At 42.5% G+C, this 19930-nt stretch overlaps 2 long non-coding RNA genes across 2 annotated transcripts in view; both read left to right on the forward strand.

Annotated features, from left to right (window-relative positions):
- LOC128339208 (uncharacterized) overlaps positions 1–19930 on the forward strand; it is a 225487-nt gene that overhangs the window by 33626 nt on the left and 171931 nt on the right. The window lies entirely within an intron of this gene.
- LOC128339210 (uncharacterized) lies at positions 2650–7178 on the forward strand. Its single transcript, XR_008312906.1, has 2 exons — positions 2650–4341; positions 6510–7178. It is a non-coding gene; the product is annotated as an uncharacterized LOC128339210 (long non-coding RNA).

The following is a 19930-nucleotide window of genomic DNA, read 5'->3' on the forward strand; positions in this document are numbered from 1 at the left end:
GGAATACGTAACTGTCCAGTGTTGGTTTGTAGAAGAAATATATTGCACTGTACCTCAAAAATTGATTCATCGGGATAACGAAAGTAGCAAAATACATCCGAGACTTCTTGTTACCTCATTTCTTTCATATATATATATATATAGTTCAGGCCCATGAACATGTCCAGCAGTAATATAGTGAGTATCATTGGGCATGAGCAGAGTGCCTTTCCCTCACCAAATAGCTACAAACTGTCCCCTCACAGCTGGTCTTAGGGGGGAAAGAGTTTGGGTCAGAGGGCATGATTTTCTGCGAGGCTTTAAGTTGCCAGGCATCTCACATTTTATAAATCAGCATTTCTTTCCCAGAAGCTTCTCTTTTGTACACCATTACAACTGGAAGTAAAATGACACCACATCGTTTGTTATCTGATTAATCAATGTACGTGACACTTCTGGCCTTATTTTCTGGGTCTGGGGAAGAGCGCATCCTTTTCTATCTTGCCACACGTCTGTTAGCCATTAATTTTATATTGCTCTCTAGGGTGATGTTTGCCAGATGATACTCTTTTTGCTGCTCCATTAAGCCACTCTCCAAGTTCCTCAACCCTCTCTTTCTCTGTGACACACTCATGTTATATTTATCTTATTCTGCATTTTCGATGCTTGCTGCATTGAGTGTCCTAAGATGACATAATATATTACCTTTGGAACTGAGTGACTTTCAGTAACTGGGAATTCACATTACTTGGACTAAAACTGAAGTGCCCACCAGATGCTGATACCACAGTAGCCCCATTCAGATGTTTGAAAAACACCCTCTGCTCATGCTTACAGCACTGAAAATCATAAACAAATAATTCATGGACAAATAATTTGTTACATTTTCCATTATGTCTGAAAAAGTGTCATAACAGTGATGTTTGGGACTTCTGTGATCGGCAGCCTGGATCAGCCAAGGCTGATCACATTACGTCACTTTCCTCTTCACACAAACAATATCTTAACCATGAACAGGGAGCTGGAGGGGATGAGTGACATAGCTGGGGCAGGAATTCTACCCGCTTTCAGCACTGTAAGCATGAGCAGAAGGCATTTTTCAAACATAATGGAGAACAAAACCAAATTATTTGTCCATTATTTGCTAACAAATTGCCTTGCTTTTGAGGGCTCAGTTGGAGCTGCCACACCCATAATTATCCTGTAAATCAAAGGGTTTGTGTTTTTTTTGGCTTTAATTGGATTTCCTTGATTTTTAAAATGGAAGGTGTCATTGTGGTGTATAAAGGTCAGAAAGAGGCCATTCTGCTTCCTACTGCAATGCAAGCTGGCTGGAGCAGGGCCATTACTCACTTCACTTCTGGCTGCCAAGCAGCTGAAGCACAAGCAGAATATCAACAAGTGCTGCTTACACCCTCATATGTCAGCCAAAGTTGCACCTGTTAAGTATCTGCCTGTCATGTAGCTGTTAAATATCTTAGGCCCTCCGGCCCATATGTAACTGTTGCAAATGGAGTTCCAGTGCACTGACCTTTTGCACCAACTCTCCTAATGACCACTAGGGGCATTGGGAGCAGAGGCAGCTAGTGAGGGTCTCCTTACCTGTCCCTGCTTTCCTCTGCTCTATGACCCCTGCTTTGACTCCTCAGGTACTTCTGGTAGTGAGTCAGTCCTCTTCCTTTCCTTCTAGAGAGAAGATGGAAACGTCTCTCTCTTTCCCGAGCTATTCATTATGTAACTGATAGGATAATAGCACTTACACTTACATTTATATACCGCTTTATAGCCGGAGCTCTCTAAGCGGTTTACAATGATTTAGCATATTGCCCCCAACATTCTGGGTACTCATTTTACCGACCTCGGAAGGATGGAAGGCTGAGTCAACCTTGAGCCCCTGGTCAGGATCGAACTTGTAACCTTCTGGTTACAGGGCGGCAGTTTTACCACTGCACCACCAGGGGCTCTTTAGGATAAGTCTTTCCTATCTCAAATGTATTTCACCAATAAACTATTAAGTAACCTAGACTCTACAGTGATCTCTATGCGGGTTACTTAAATAGCTGCAGCAACGAAACTCTGTAACTGGAGTGGTAGCTTCCTTGGTGCTTTGCTAAATAATCAGCAGCCCTTCCCTCTTATGAGGGAGGATAGTTGGTCTTCATTCATTCATTTGATTTCTATACCGCCCTTCCAAAAATGGCTCAGGGCAGTTTACATGGAGAAATAACAAATAAATAAGATGGATTCCTGTCCCCAAAGGGCTCACAATCTAAAAAGAAACACAAGATAGAGACCAGCAACAGTCACTGGAGGTACTGTGCTGGGGGTGGATGGGGCCATTTACTCTCCCCCTGCTAAATAAAGAGAATCACCACATTAAAAGGTGCCTCTTTGCCAAGTTAACAGGGGTCTTGTGGTAGTGAGCATGAATTGTCCTCTTTGCTAAACAAGGTCTACCTTGGTTTGTATTTGGATGGGAGACCATATGTGAGCAGTGTATAACAGTGACTATATGTAAGATATCCCCCTTAGGGGATGGGGCTATAGATCAGTGGAAGAGCAGCTGCATGTTTGCATGCAGAAGGTCCCAGGTTCAATCCCTGGCTGAACCTAGGTAGGCCTGGGAGAGACTCCTGCCTGGAACTTTAGAGAGCTGCTGCCAGTTAGTGTAGACGGTACTGAGCTAGGTGGATCAGTATAGAGCAGCTTCCTATGTTCCTATGAGGAACAAGGTTGGAAGGTGGTAGGAGCACGGAGGCCTGCCAGTTCTGAAGTCAAATGAAACAAAACAACAGCCAGAGGTAAGAAGCGAGACCTGTGTGATTGAGCCTGTTCTCCTTTTACTTCAAAGACATGTGTTAAACCATTCAACTGTAATGCTTACCCTTTCTAGACATTTTTCCTTTGCAGTGGGGCGGAGGTGATTTCCCCAGCTAGTCCTGGCAGGGGCCCAGGACAGTGACTGTTTACTCCCCCTGTCTCTGTCCACTCACTGCCTTTCTCCTCCTTTCTTCTCCTCATGAACATTCCAACTGATCTGAGAGCAAGATTGAGGCTACGGGACCCTCTTGGTTCTTAATTTGTGGAAATTCAAACCACATGTATTTCAACTAAACTATGAAAGCATGAAAACTATGCAAGTATGAAAGACGGACCATCAAAGAGGCCTTTCCCAAAGAGATTGAGTCAGCTTGTGCTTCCCTATTTGAACAGAGTGGGGGGAATCCATTATAAAAAGGGGGGCAACTGTAGTCTATCTTGAGGTTTCACAACAGAGATGTAGTGATCCACCTCTCACTGAAATGATGTGTAATGCCATGCTGTACACCTGGCCAAGCTTGGCAGTGTACCACATCTTTGCACAGAGTGCATCATAGAGATGTAGATGTTTTTACTTTCTAGGATAAATAGCCTACAGATGCATGTTCCTTGTCCAGCATAACCTCTATGCACCATTAAAAAAACCCCAACACTATGCTATTCTGTCACTAGGGATGTGTAGAACCAGTTCTATTCCAACCGCGTTCTATTTGAACTGGACTGGTTCAACTGGTTCAAACGCAAACTAGACAGGCCAAAAATAATGATGATGATAATAATAATAATAATAATAATAATAATAATAATAATAATAATAATGGGGGTGCTGGTTTGAGGTAAAACCGAACTGAGCCCAGTTCAAATTGAACCAGTTCAAACCAGTTCAATGGCTCAAACAGTCTGGTTGCGACTATTTTCTTCACTCTGTTTAAAATTTTTCTCAGTCGCTCTTTTCTGTCTCTGACTTCTGATTGGCTAGCGATCTCCTTAATCCTGGTTGGCTTGTTGTCATTCAAATCTCTGTGTTATCAGGGCAGCTCTGCCCCCACTGGCTAGTGGGGAGGGATGAGGAGGAGGAGAGAAAAAAAGGAGGGCATTTCAAAGTGTATATAAACAGAGTAATTTTATAAATTACTCTGCCTCTGGCTGGCTGGCTGGCTTTTTTATTTTATTTTATTTTATTTTGAATATTTATACCCTGCCACTCCAGTACACTGCTGTTCGGGGCAGCTAACAATAAGTGATAAGAAAGTGCCTTTCTTGCTGCATTGGTGCTACTTCTTGCTCACTTTGTTGCCTTGTTCTGCTGCTGGTGGTGGTCTGGACTTCTGGAGCCCTTCCCTGCCTGCCCTGCAGAGACCTTCCCTGCCTGCCTGCCCTGCAGAGACTCTCTTGTTTGGATTATCTTTGTGATTTTGGAACCCTGCTCTTGTTTGCATGATCTTGGTGTTGTTGGGCTCCTGCTGTGCTGTTGAGTGCCATTGTACCCTGGCCAGAGTCTCCAACCAAAGACACCATTGCCTAAAGGAGATGACGACTTTGGTGAGTGAGCCCAATATCACTTTCTTTTAAATAGGGCCTAGTTTGGGGGAGGGATCGAGGTTTGTAGGTAGGTGCTAGGAAGATGTTAGAGTGGGGCTATGGCTATAATTTAAAGCCTCCAGAGGAAGATGGCCTCCATAAGGATGCTGACCAAGGCTTGGACCAGCGTGGCAGGCAGAGGGAGGCATGAGAATGCTGCTTGGTGTGGTGGGCATGGGCATGGGTGGCAAGAAGGGCAGTTGCCCACTCCCCTAGTCTTTGGTCCTGCTGAGACCTTTGTGCTCAGGCTCTCCTCTCTAGATGAGCCTGGCATCACACTACAGCCACATGTGGCAGCTGAGGTGGGGGGAGAGCTGTCAGGGAAGAAGCTCTTCCCTTGGTGGGAGTGGAAGAGGAGGTGTTGATGGCTGCTAGCCCAGCCCTACCCGTCTCCTCATCCTCCTCTCTCCATCCTGCTCCCCACTATTCCCCCCTCTCAGTGCGACCCCTGTCTGGTTTGAGACCAAGGAGAGGGGAGCTGGTCTTGTGGTAGCAAGCATGACTTATCCCCTTAGCGAAGCAGGGTCTGCCCTGGTTGCAATGGGAGACTACATGTGTGAGCACTGTAAGATTCTTTAGGGGATGGAGCTGCTCTGGGAAGAGCATCTAGCTTCCAAGCTCCTTGCATCTCCAAGATAAGGCTGAGAGAGATTCCTGCCTGCAACCTTGGAGAAGCTGCTGCCAGTCTGTGTAGACAATACTGAGCTAGATGGACCAATGGTCTGACTCAGTATATGGCAGCTTCCTATGTTCCTATGAGGAGGATCAGGTGGAAGTAATTCCTGTTGAGTCTGGACCCTCTAAGTCCTGGACAGAGGGCAGTGGGGGTGGTGGTTGTGGCCAACCAGCAGGCCCAGTAGTACTGCCAGCACCCAAATGGCCCAGGACTGATGGCAGCACTGTGTGGGACCACTTAGAGTGCTGCCAGAGCAAACCTATATGTGCTGTCTTCACCCAGTGTAGGGCACAGGTCATCAGGGGCAAGGACACCAAGCATTTGGGGATGTCATCAATGTGGAAGCACACTGAACGTCATCATCTGGGCATCCTTGCTCCTGCTGGCAGCGCTAGTCCACCTACTGTGCCCTCAACTAGTGGCAACAAGGCACATGCTCCTGCTCCTTCTTTCAAGCAGGGGATGTTGCCAGTTGTGCAGTAGGTGCAGTTGGCGGGCAAACAGTCTGGTTGCTCAGAGGCATATCTCCTGTTCCACTGGAGACACGATGGCTCTGGATGACCAGCTGGTCATGACCAGCTGATAGTGGAGAACAACAGCTTCTGCTGGCTGCTCCAGCTGTGTGACCCTGACTACCAGATCCCCTCATGTACCACCTTCAGTAGGTGGGTGGTGCCCTCCCTATACTGTGAGTGCAGGGAGATTGTGTTGTGTCAGCAGGGCCTGACACCAGCCTATATATCACTACAGATGTGTGGACCAGTTGTAGTGAGATCCAGGCTGCTTTCCTGTCCCTCACTACACACTGGTGGGGGCAGGAGAGAGCAGGGACCTCATCTGCTGCTGGTGGCATGGCCAGCACAACCCATGTAGTAAAGCCCAGGTGGGCTGTGCTGCATGTGGAGCCATGGACACAGACCAATCGGCAGATGAACTGTCAGCCGTCATTGCGTGCCAGGTGAAGGAAGCAGCCAAACCTTGGCCAAGGTTTCCTGATCATTAACAATGGTGTCAACATTCTGAGGGCAGCACATCAGCTGCAGTTTGCACTACCCATGGAGAATAATGGGCTGTTTCAAATCCTCTTTATTCCCTATGGCAGAACTGGTTCAATCCAGATCAACCCTGGTTCAGATTTGAAACAGACCAGTAGCTGGTTCAATATAACTGGTACTTGAACCAGCAGCCCTGGTTTGAGTCCGGTTCAAATTAGAACCAAACCGCAGGAATCAGTTCCATGAACACCCATAGCTGTCACAGATGTACCAGCTTGGAATCTAAATATTGCTTTACATTCCATATGGGTAAATTGGGATGTGTGTGTGTGTGTGTGTGTGTGTGTGTGTGTGTGTGTGTGTGCGCGCACACTTTTATCAGGGCAGCTTTCTTTTGGATAAGAATGTGCTGGAGGCTATGGTGTCTTTGTAATACATGTTTATTTACAATTATGCAGGTGAGCTAAATGAAAATGAACAGATTCACAGCAGGCCAGATTCACAGCAGCATCAGTCCAGGCCTTCAAATACTGTCCAAACAACAAAAGGAATTCAAACAAATTGCATCCTTTTTAGAGGAATGGGATTTTTAGAGAATCAGTGCCACAATCTGCAAGAAAAAGAAGCTCTCAATCCCATGAGCTATATTCACAGCTTTTCTGAAGCTGCTATTTTCTTTCATCAGTTCCCACAGTGTTTAAAATGCGTGGATTTCTACAGCTTGCTGCACAGGTAGAGCAAATGAAGACATACTATGCAAACTGCTCATGTTAACACAACAAGAAGAATTCAGTTTACAGCTCTGAAGAAACAGGTTGACAAATGAAAAATAGAGGCAAATATCTTTCTATTATCTCCTGAAGACTGATATGCTTTCAGAATCCCCCCGCCCCATTAAATCAAGAAACTGCATTTTAAAATGTTGTCTCTGCCTAGCATTTCCATTTTGGCTCATTTGCTTCCAGCAACTACTGTTAGTGTGTACAATAACACAGTATACCCCCCGCCATATGAAGTTTTAATTGAAGAGTCACAAAATACCTAAAATTTTATAATTTCTTCTTGATTGATTTATTTGATAACATTTTTATAAAATCATTTCCTAGTATAAATGAAGTCCATTCTGATATTGAGTTATTTAACTGCATTTCTGGAAATAATCCTTAGGACCAAATTAGTTGAAGCACTTGCTATCCATCATTGGGTACACATGTGCTTTTCCTAATGGGACATTTAGTAACTGAGGGGAGGAGTAATTTAGTAATTAATAGTTACTAAATTTATGTTGGAAAAACAGTATATGAGAAAGAAGACACATCTGGGAATGACCACAGCCAAGATAATAGAAGAGACAGCACCATTTTAAAATGGAAGGGGCATTCTAGTGAAAGCTTTTTTCTAATCTAGTCTTTTTCACCTGATTTACAAGGAAGGGAAAAGATTTTTTAAAAAACCCCTCAGAATGCAGAAGTTGATCTAATTTTTTTCTTGGGACTGTATAATTTCATCAATAGTCCTCTGCAACTCCTGAATTTCACTGGGGCACGTATCTGAGATTTTCCTAAATGGACTGTGCCTCTGGTTAATTGACTTTGACTATCCAGAGATCTATTGATTTTAGATTGACAGCAGAGTGAAAACCTGTTCACAGGTCATAGATATGATGGCCTTGCTACAGTGCAGGGACACCATTTCAGATTGTGAGGCAAATTACACCAGTCATGCTCTTTACATCCCTTCATATTAGCCATGTATTGTTAATGGAACTGCCCCTGGGTGATTGGTAAACACCCCAAAAATTGCATTCAGGCTTTGTGTGAGGAGATTAGGTCAGAGTGGTGCAGTTCCCAAACTGAGAGTGGATTCATGGTTTGTCATTGAAAATCTCATATGCGACCAGAGAATCTACACTTAATACCTCAGAAACAACAAAACCCAGTAACGGTTAGCAACCCATGGGGGTGGTTGGCACCCTCTGTGCACTACACCACCACTCACTCTGGGCCACCCCAGCACCCCCCAGTGCAGTTATGGGGTTGCTGAAACCACTATTATTCCCTATGGGGGAAAAGCTTAAAGTCAAACTTCAACAAATCACACACAAATCAGCCCTTTGCCCAATTCCTTTGAAATCTGAATGGTGGCAGGTACCCATGGGGGCACTACCACCTGACCACTCTTCCACCCCAAAGTCCCCTTTATGCCCCAAATCTGCCCCAAAGAACATAACAGCACACATCAACAACAGCAGAGCTTTGCTGGAAACCAGGTTTCCAAAGCAAGATCACACAGATGCAGCAGACTAGGCCCTAGGGCCAACAACAGTGCCCTGCTCTCCCTCCCATAAGCATTTTTTGTCCACAAGCAACAGAGACACAGCTACATCTGTGGCACCCGGCCATAAAAGAGGGTTAAGTAAGGAAGGGTGCAAACAACAGCAACATTCTGCCAATGGAACAGCCAGGTTTGGCCCCCCTCCCTCCTCCTACCCAAGTAGAAGAGTGATGATCCTGATAACGATTGCACACAATCGCATGTTTTGGCATGTTCTTTGGCATGTTCTTTGATTTTTCTGCAACAGATTGGAGCCTGTGGCACCACACAACCTATTTGATTTAGTTGGAATAAAAATGATGATGATGCTAGAAGTCACAATATGACCCAATCTTCATTGCAAAGAAGAAGTCCAGAGAGAGAGAGAGAGAGAGAGAGAGAGAGAGAGAGAGAGAGAGAGAGAGAACCACCAGGATGCCCATCCATGAGGTCCCAAAATACAGCACAACAGCAAACCATCCTAGGCAGGCATTTGAATTGCATAATATATATACATTGTAACTAAATAGGGAGCAGTAAGGGAACACAACAGCAGACACAATATAACTATGGATTGAATAGAATAGATATAATTATCTAGGGGGAAAGACAGAAATATATATTTTTTAATCACAAGGCTACCCTTAACCACCTACCCTTAACCACCTACTAGTATGGGGAAGGCGATCCCTTCCATACAGAACCCCCATTTAAACTTCTTCTAAACAAAACAACACAAAACTTTTTAAATTCAACTGCAACCCCAAACCTCCCTCCAAACCTCCCCACTCATTCAATCTAGGACACTGGTGGCCAGCACAGACAGACACAGCAGGCACAGTCAGGCAGCGATGCTCTCAAGGGGGTTAAAAAATTCTTTCTGGGACATAAAAGCAATGCAGCAAATAAATCTGTTTTACCAGGCTGGCATAGTCAGCCATAGCAGGCTGGGCTCAGCCTGGCAACAAGGCAGCATGGCATCATGGAATCTTTAGTTGAAACATGCAATGCAAACTAGTTCTCTCTCTCTCTCTCTCGAATGAGGCAGAAAGGCAGAGAATGGCAACAAACTAACTTGTTGAATGAATTGAACCAAACTTCCTCCTTCAACCCCGCCGCCCTTGCAGCTTCTTTGACATTATCAAAGCAAGCAGCACAGAGTCAATTGCATTACAATACAACACATTATTAACTAAATCATCCATGCCAAAGGAAACTGGCCTGAGGGAAGCTGTGTGCACTTTTTGCATATCTTATCTTCTGCTATCCTTTTAACAAACATTCAGTTGCTGGAGTGGAGAGACCAAAAGGATGATTTTCATGTAATGCTGAAATGGAGGTCCGAATTTTTGCCGAAGAACAAAACATTCGGGTCCGAAATAGGGTCATTTCGATTCGATTGCAAATTCTTTTAAAAATTATTTTCTCATTTTGATTCGTGTACAAAATGTCTGAAAATGTCATATTCGGACACAAAACGTTTTGTGGCTGAATTGAAATGCACAAGCCTAGTTGGCACATGGCAGTTGACAGTTGGCACTGTCCAGTGACAGTCAAAATGAACAGAAGAAATGAAGGTATGCAAGGAATCTTCATAGGGATTCATTATGAGTAAAAGTTATTATACACCAAAGAATCCAAACACTTGAAAAATAATGACTGCACATTTTGCTCCATAACTCCACTTCCACAAGGTCTAGAGCTTAGTTGTTACTATTTGGGTAGTGAAATCCATAACAGATTGTGAGGAGCTCCAAAACGATCTTTCCAAACTGGGTGAGTGGGCAGCAAAATGGCAAATGCAGTTCAGTGTAAGCAAGTGATTCATATTGGGACAAAACCTCAAACTCCACAGAGAGATCTTGGGGTTGTGGGGCCACTCAGTGCATGGCAACTGTGAAAAAGGCAAATTCCATGCCAGTCTTTATTAGGATGAGGATTGAAAATAAAAATGCTAGTATTATAATACACTTATACAAATCTATGGTACAGCCACATATGGAGTACTGCATACAATTCTGGTCACTGTATCTTAAGAAGGACATTGTAGAACTGGAAATGGTGTATAATAAGGAAACCAGGGTGATCGGGGGTGTGGAGCACCTTCCTGATGAGACAAGGCTACAGCATGGAAATATTCGGAAAAGAGGTTACCATGGGGAGACATGATAGAGGTGTATAAAATTATGCATAGAGTAGAGAGAGTGGACAGAGAGAATTTTTTCTCCTTCTCTCACAACACTAGAACACTAGAATTTCATCCCATGAAATTGAAGGTTGGGAAATTTAGGACTGTCAAAAGGGGGGAAAAACTTTCTCACACAGCACATAATTAATCAATGGAATTCTCTGCCACAAGATGTGGTGACAGCCAACAGCCTGGATGGCTTTAAGAGGGGTTTAAATTAATTCATGGAGGACATGTCTATCAATGGCTACTAGTCTGAGGTCTATAGGCCCCCCTAGCATCACAGGCAAGATGCCTCTAAATACCGGTTGCGGGTGATCAACAGCAAGAGAGAGGGCATGCCATCACTTCTTGCCTGTGGGCTTCTCAGAAGTATCTGGTGGGCCACTGTGTGAAACCGGATGCTGGACTAGATTGGTCTTGGGCCTGATCCAGCAGGGCTGTTCTTATGTTCTTAATTCATTATTACTGTCACCGTGAATCAGATTCAGGAGTAGGTGCAGTTTGAAGTAAGATAAAAACTATGTTATTTTCAGAAAACACAATTGCTACAATTTAATTTTGAAAACACTGAGAGGAGTTGTTGACTGACAGCATCTGACTTGAAGATAGGACACCATATTGAAAATAAAGTGAAAAATTTGTGAATGGTGTCAATTATTATTATTATTATTATTAATTTGATTTCTATACTGCCCTTCCAAAATGGCTCAGAGCGGTTTACACAGAGAAATAAGAAACAAATAAGATGGATCCCTGTCCCCAAAGGGCTCACAATCTAAACAGAAACACAAGATAGACACCAGCAACAGTCACTGGAGGTACTGTGCTGGGGGTGGATAGGGCCAGTTACTGTCCCCCTGCTAAATAAAGAGAATCACCATGTTAAATAAGTGCCTCTTTGCCCAGTTAGCATTACATGCAAATTCCTGAAGTTTTCAATAAAATAAAATAAAAAATGAGTGGGGCTATAGCTTTGCATGCAGAAGGTCTCATGTTCAGTCCCCGGCATCTTCAGGTAGGGCAGGGAAAGGCTCCTGCCTGAAACCTTGGAGATCCATTGCCAGTCAATGTAGGCAGTGTTGGCCTCAGTGGACTTATGGTCTGACTCAGTGTATGAAGTTTCCTATGTTCCTTTGTTGCTAATACTTCTAGTAATTAATAATTCCTTTACAATAGGGTTGGTTTTTGAACAGTACTAGCTCTTGAGTTTGATGCTTCAGACCAGTGTTCCCTCTAAGGTGCGTATGTGCGCTCACACATATATTTTTTTATGTCCGGTCAGTTAATTTTAGATCCTGCTCAGGTTTAATCAAGATGTCCCACTTTGATTACATGTGTGTGCACACTTGCATTGATACTGCTGCCAGAACAAAACTCATTCTACACACAGATGGGGGGTGGGGGAAGAGAGAACACTGCTTCAGACCTGGGGATGTATACTACAAGGGCTATAGTGGTGTTGTGAACAAGTTTATTTCAATGTTTATTTGTTTGTCGCATTTATTAAGCACCCTATATAAAATCTCAGGGCAGTTTACAATCCAGACATGCCATAGCTTTTAGATGATGCATAGCTTTTAGACTATACATAAAAGCTAGCTTTTTAGACTAGCTTTTTATAAACTAATGCCATAGTTTTTAGACTTAACACTTTTCATTTTATGATAATACAGACATTCAAAAGCAAATCTCGTAGCTATGAAATCAACTACAGTCATCCCTTGCCAACCACGGTTTTACCAACCACGTTTTTGAGTATATGCAAATGGGAAATAGTGACCAGTCCTGCCAACTGCGATCTGAATATCCACGTTTGGTGAGGGGTTTTTTGTTGTTATTTTGGAGGGGTTTCAGTGATTTGGGGGGGGGATTCAGAGGTTCCATCTTCTTGTTCCTCTTGATGTCCCTTGGTAATCCTTGCTGAACTTGCTGTCCCATACTAATTTAAAATGCCTTTGAGTGACTTGGGCGGGTTTTTTTCAAAAAATGTCCAGAGGTTCGATCTGCTCATTCTTCTTGGTGACTCAGGGTATTTTGTGATTTTTAGCAGAATTCTTTGTATTATTTCCCTTTATTTTTAGGTATTTTTGCGTTTGTAGTTCCCCTAACCCCCTGTATTCCATAGACTTTAATGCCTCACCAACCACAAATTTGCCAATGGCGAAGTTTTGCCAGAACAGAACCCTAGCGGTTGGCAAGAGATGACTGTAATGTGAAACACAGGGCACAGATAAGATAGCTTTAACAACATATACACAGAAAATATCCAGGAGATTAAAACTTCCATGTAATAAAGACATTTCCAATAGGCTTATTCCTATGAAGTGTCTATACAAATTTACAACTTCTTCCATTTAGAAATCTAGTTTGCAAATGATTGTAAACTTTATATGAGAGGATTTTATTTTATTTATTAAACATTTGAAATTCCAACTCTGTGAGTACCTCATGCACAAAATCCTTTCTTTTGATTGTATTAGGAGCTTTATATTCTGTTAAATGGGATCTAGTCCTATTCTGACCTCCTGGTCCTTTGTACTGTTGAAAGCAATTTCATTTTAAATCAACTGAAGGTAATAAAAGACAAGTTCTAGTAAGAACTAATCTGCTTACATTCCTTTCACTTTCTCTATAACTGGACTAAATTTGGTTCAAATTGAGATCCACAAGTTAGATCTCTTGCACCTCAAATGTTCATGCGTCCACCATCTTGGATCAGGGTGGATCACATCATTACAAACTACACCATTGAAGTGTCCCTGTGTGTCACTCACTACAACTGTAGCTAATTTGGTCCAAATCAGTTAGACAATTCTCAAGTTAGTGCACTTGCACCTCAAAAGTCCACACATCTGCCATCTTGGATCGGGGTGGATGACATCATCACAAAATATGGCACTGAGGTTTCCCCATGTGCCTCTACAGCTGTAGCAAATTTGGTTCAAATCAGTTAGGTGGTTCAAAGGTTAGCCCACTTGTACCTCAAAAGTTTACACATCCACCATCTTGAATTGGGGTGGATGACATTATCACAAACTACACCATTGAGGTGTCCCTATGTGCCTCTACAACTGTACCTGATTTGGTTCATATTGGTCCAGGCATTGCGAAGTTGATAGCGGGAGGACACACACACGGACACACGGAATGCCAGGTGATCTCATAAGCCTACTGGAAAGTAGGCTAAAAATACTCTTGCTTTTCCTCATGAAATGCTAAGTTCTTATATAGTGCACTTTACCACTGTGGAGACCAACTTCACATTCTGAAATTTTAATACATAGTATATTTTCATTCCAGATTCCCAGCATGTATTATAGAGGTAGGTTGGTAGTCTCCAAGATGATTCACACATACAGGGAGTCGAGGAAGATCAATTGGCACCTCATCACGACACTTGATGATTTGCTACTGATCACCAGAACTGTGTTCACTGAAAAGCAGTGTGTTTGAAGTGATGTCAGGTGTTGAGAGCTCTTTCCCTGGCTTCATGCCTATGATGGCTCTTTCTCACATCACCTAACACAGGCAGTCACCAAATGATGAATGTTGGGGTGGGAACTCATCTTTAGGACCAAACAGGACATTATGAAAGAGTTCTGTGATTAGAGCTCCTTATGTCTTTTTGTGTTTCAAAAAGCTCCCACGAGGAGGGGCTTTGGATCAAGGTTGAAGCACAGGGGGAGGGGATTTTAACATGTCCCTCTTGCATTTATTCCTTCATGCAAATCTTCTCCCCAAAACTGCTAATAGTGTCATAAGGAAATCTCATGTTGTCTGAACCCAAGCTAATGTTTTGTGTTCAGGATAAGTTATGCATAATGGGCATCCGGTTAGTTATGCTGATTGAAATTAATGGGGCTCATGTTAGTCATGACTAACTTGTTTCTTTGATTTCAGTGGTGTTTAGCCACAACTAACCAGCCTGGATGCTTCCCATTGATACTAAAGAATTCTTACCGTGCTTTTCCAGAGTCAATTTTATTAGGCTATTATTGCCATATGAAAATGTTAGGATTAAGGTTCATGTTGCTTGACAGGCTGGGTGACCTGCCTATCATATATAACTGACTCACTGTTGCAACAAAACATAAAGGTCATTCTCATGACCAGCTGTACTTGAGCAGGGCAGCACTAGCCCGGGTAGTGCTTGTCATGAGAACTCCAGGATTGGTTCTAATCCTGGCGGTCCTCAACTGGTTAGCCTGGGTTTTGTACATGAGCTAAAAGTACCTCACTGCCTGGTTGTTTGGGTGCAGGGGCTGCCAGTGGACATTAAAATGATAGGGGTTGCTCATGTGGTGCATTGTGGGATATCTGGAGGCTGGGCAGCCTTTCCTTGGCCTCTGGATTGACGCACAGCTTGCTGCAGTGTCGATCATGTGGGTGTGTGAATGGCCATGCCTGGAGCTACAACAATCATGTGGTGGTGGTGGGGGCAGCGTAGGTAGGATCCTGCCTTCCCCCTAGCCCAAGCAGTCATGTGAACGGCCTTATAGATTGGCATCTGCTGTGTGGCCACAAGTCTACTTATAATCTGGGAAAAGGTGTTATAGTGGACATCCTGACACCAAGCAAATGCAGCCTTGCTGAAGCATTCCAGACTGAACTGAGAAGGCTTCTCTGCAGACATGCAGCCATAACTATACAGCTATGCTGGTGTTTTGTGATCTCTGCCATGGTTTCACTCCATTTGCAGTCTCTGGCAGGAATGCTACTGAGCAGGTGGTGATTCTATCCAACTTGAAACTGATCAGCAGTAAACTTACAATGAAGACAGGCCACGAGAGTAATTCATGCATTTCTGAGATGGTTTGTTCATGGATACGGGTTAGCAAGTTTAATCTGCATGTATTACTCTAACTATTGTAGAGCTTTATGTATAAACATAAACAATGCATTTGATTTTATCTCTATTTTTTCTTTTATTTTAAAATTCTTATTCTATTCTATTTTTTAAAAAAAAATTGGGGTGGGGATTTGGGAGGATTCTTTTAGGTAGTACATGCTTTTTTGGGAAATGTGCACTGATAATGGATAATGTTGTCTGTTTTTATTTTTGCTGTTATATAGCAAAATCTCAATAAAAATAATTTTTAAAAAGAAATGCCCAGATTACATTACACAAGTGTAAGCTTATTTTTCCCAATGGGCTTCCTCTTGCATGATGCAATTGGGGCTAATTTTGCATTTGTGCAACTTATACAAATTGTGCAAATGCAGTGTTACTAGACAGACATACTTTTGCACAGGATGTTAACCCTTGTGTTTACTGATTATGTGGTATAAAACCTAGGGCAAGGAAATAATGACTTTCACAAGCTTTAAAAAAACAACAACATAGGGAAATTATATTTTATTTATCGTATTTATATACCGCCTGATATTTGCATCTCTTTATGAAGTTCCTTTACCTAAAGGGCATCACCATTTAGACCAAGGGCCAATTTGCACATTTATTTTTGAGATGACAAACTCTCCAAATGACTGTGGCAGATAACAGTCATCTGGAGTGCTAAAGATTACAGCCTTAGGGCTACATTATTACCACTGTAATAATCCTTCTTTGGATGGGGCTGTTTATAAATGTAACAAATAAATAAATAATACATAAATAATAAATAACAGTCAAAATTGCAAGGTGAAAAAAATGGATTGGAGTGCTAAAGATGACAGCCTTAGGGCTACATTATTACCACAGCTGGTCAACCTTTTATAAATCCATTAAAGAGGACAATAGTTGTCCCTCTTCTTCTTGGCTTCTTGCCTTCCTCTTTATGGATGGCTGCCTAGTTGCATCAAATGTTGGTCTGTGGAGCATGCAACTGATTGTCTGAAAAGTTGGCTGGTAGTCTTGGGCTGCTCCTCTTTGTCTCCAGATCCTTAGTCATAGTTGAAGATATTTCCATTTCTTTTTCTCCCTTTTCTTGGGGTTTCTTTTGTAATGAATGAGCTTATTGTAAATTACTATTTTTAAGACAGTATGTATCTTTTTACACTTCTGTCTTGTTTTGCACTGTGCATTTTCCAAGATGGTGTGTAATTGAGAAACAAATCCAAATGGTTCTGCCTTTGTACAAGTAGTCTAAGTCAATCTTGCATAATAGGATATGAAATAGACTTTTTGTAATGGGCTCTTCTTGTACTCTTAGTCAAAAGGTTGTATCCTAAGTAGTGCTTGCACAATGGGGCCACTCTGGGAAGAAGATCTGCATCCTTGCATATATATCAATATTTTTTTAATTGAACCAACTAACTACCAAATTATACAGTACGTTACTAAAGCACAATTATATACAAAGGAGTTGTTTTTACATCATATATATACAAAGGTTTATATGTATGGAGTTGGTGACTAACAGTGAGGTAAACTATATGTAGGCAGTACTGTAACCTAAGGGCAAAGATTTCTAAACATATCAGGTTATTGGAGGGTTTACGTCCAGTGTCCATTTCCACAATTTTTCCCATTGCTGTTTGGAGGAGATACTTTTGTCTTTTTGTATATAACCACATAGACTTTTCCAGAAGAAATTTACCATCTTGTCCACGTGGATCTCCCGATTGTATTTTTCCTCCCTGTTCCTATGTAGGAGCATTGCATATATAACATACAGGTTTACTAGCCTGATTACAAGTAGGGGAACTTTCCAGTTCCCTAGTATGGAAGTATCCATTCCATCCCGTTTCCTTGAGGGCTTTTTACTGGGACCTCGAAAAGAGGTTCTATCGCTCAAACCTGAGGCCAGTTCTTCCCAAGTCTGCTTTTCCAAACTGGGCCACTCTAACAGCTTGCTCATTCCCTGCCATACTTCTTTGGCCACCACACATTTTTAAGAAATGTGGATGGGTTTCTATGAATGCTGTGCCTAGCTCACTAGCTTTTTGTTGGCAGGTGATTCTGGGACATTCTTGCAGGTCGTCTGGGAGCCATGGCTTAGCCGCGTTAAGCAGTAGTACTTGGTGGTATAAGCACCACCTTGTTTTCCATAAGTGAAAGGGGACCCTTTTTTCCTTAAAGAGAGCAAGAGGGCGGTTGGGTTGCATCAAGTATTGTGAAGTGTGGTGTTTGTGGCGATTTCATTCTAAAGCAAGTCTGAAAAAAGCCACTTCTAGAATCTCTGCATAAATTGTTTTCCGTAACTGCCTGACTGAGGGGGATCCTCTAAACATAACTGGGTCAACCTTCCATTTTTTTTAGTGTGAATAACAAGTCTCTCAAGTAGTCTGGGTGGCCCTTCTTCAATGCTTGTGTAATTTTGCCATTGAAGGATCCTTTCTCCCACCACGCTATGCCCCATGTTGACTGCCTCCAGCGTAGAGCAAATAGTGACACCCAAGTTTTTTGCAAGAGGTTGGCCGTGTCATGAACATTCACAAAAATCCAGTTTCCAAAACTGTAGGACATGAATAGAGTCACAAAGTAGGGTTGCAGGGCTGGCAGAGCTAGAACCTCCCCTCTCAATCTCCTTAAATGCTACCATGTGGGCCAAAGAGAAAGATGCCGTGCAACATACTAGACGAAAGATTTGGCTTTTGACTCTCCGAAGGATATTGAGAGGAGGAGGGTAGACTACTGCCAGGTTGTGTACATGGGGTATCAGGTAAGTTCGGATGTAGACTGCTTTCTGGTACACGGCAAGGTTCCATTTCCTCCACATGTTGATTTTAAGCATTATTTTTTTCTTCCCAATATGTCCAATTCTTCTCCCAGATTTTTTCCTTAATCCCTGAGAGTTCTCTGAATCCTTGCAGAGGATAGGGCTGAGACAAGCCAGAGATAGGGCTGAGAGCATCTGCAACCTTGCATGCAGAAGGTTTTTAATTTCCTCCTTGGCATCTCCAGATAGGCCTACCTCTAACCTTGGAGATGCTGCTGCCAATCTGTGCAGACAATACTGAGCTAGATGGACCAATGGTCTGACTTGGTAGAAGTCAGCTTCCTATGTTTCTAACTGGGCAAAGAGGCACATTTTAATACTGTGGTTCTCTTACATTTAACAGCAGGGCTGCAGCTTTCCCTATGGAGTCCCAGCACTGCATTCCTCCAGTGACTGTTGCTGGCCTTTCCCGACCTTTTCTCCTTTTGAGATAGGGATCAAATTTCTTGTTTTGCTCCCTCATTCAGATTGCTATGTAAACTGCATTGTGAATGTTTTGTTGTTGAAAAGCAGTATATAGAATATTCATATAATAGTGATAAGCTGAGAGAAATCTTTTTGTCTCTGCAGTGATTATAAGGTCTGCATTGCCACTCAATAGAGATGGCCAGTTCTTGCTGGTGGTTCATCTGCACTGTCACTAAACTAGTAACCCTTTGAAGCAGTAGCAGAGATGGTTCTTGGTTCTGTCTTTCTTAGCCGTTAGTGCTACAGTAACACTGGCATGTTCAAAATATGGTTTCTGGTGACGGCATCCACCATTCTAATTTCATAGCAGGATTGTTCTGGAATATTTGTGTGGTGTCGACTTGATGGCACAGCTTTACCTTTACCTTTATCACTGGCTTGTAGTTTGTCTCTTTACACTTAAAAGCTAGTTTCTGTCTTGTCACACTTCATAGTAAGTACAGTAAAAGGTCATGAGGCCTTATCACATAGACTTTTCTTTCAGTGATCCTTTCATAATTACGTCATCTATATTACACTCGAGAGCTCCTGAATGACACAGAAAAGCTGGGAAGGTTTGTGTCTGTCTGTGCTCCTCAGCCTTCATAATAAATACAGTTTCCATTCACTGCCAAGAACTATGAAGGAAGTAAGGTCTAACAGACATTTCGTGGATGAGAGATCTTTTAAAAAACATAGGGAGCATGTTAGGGAATGAGACAGTTTAATAACAGGCTTCCACTGAAGTCAGAGGGTCCGGGTCTCCTTCAAAGGCAAGGATTGATCGTTTTGCAGAGAAGTTCCCTTATTGATTGGCAGCCTAGCTCTTTTCAGAGACAGAGCTGGCATTTAACATCCATGCAGCTCTAGGATGGGAGACTGGCCCTTAAACAAGACAAAGCAACAGCTTCTACTGCCAGTGTTATCAATACAAAAGAGAGAGAGTGTGTGTGTTTTGTAGCTTTCACCTCAAGAACCCAAGGTCTGTTACAAATGATGCTTAAGTTAACAGAAATCTTCCTTTTGACTTGATTTGTTATTTGGACCAAGCTCAAAGTTGTGCCAGTTAATTAAACAAATAGTACATCTTATTGTTTGACTAATGTGCTCATGTAATGGGGAAAGGGCAATTTTAGCTGATCTCCCATTACCTCTACAGCCCATTGTGCCTCCTCAAAATATGTTCCTCATGGTCCCACAACCCTGATAATCAACCCTGATTATCATGATTTTTATCTGTTTTTATGCACTTTAAATGTTTTGTTTT

Source organism: Hemicordylus capensis, chromosome 1 (assembly GCF_027244095.1).
Source record: "Hemicordylus capensis ecotype Gifberg chromosome 1, rHemCap1.1.pri, whole genome shotgun sequence".
NCBI classification, from domain to species: Eukaryota; Metazoa; Chordata; class Lepidosauria; order Squamata; family Cordylidae; genus Hemicordylus; species Hemicordylus capensis.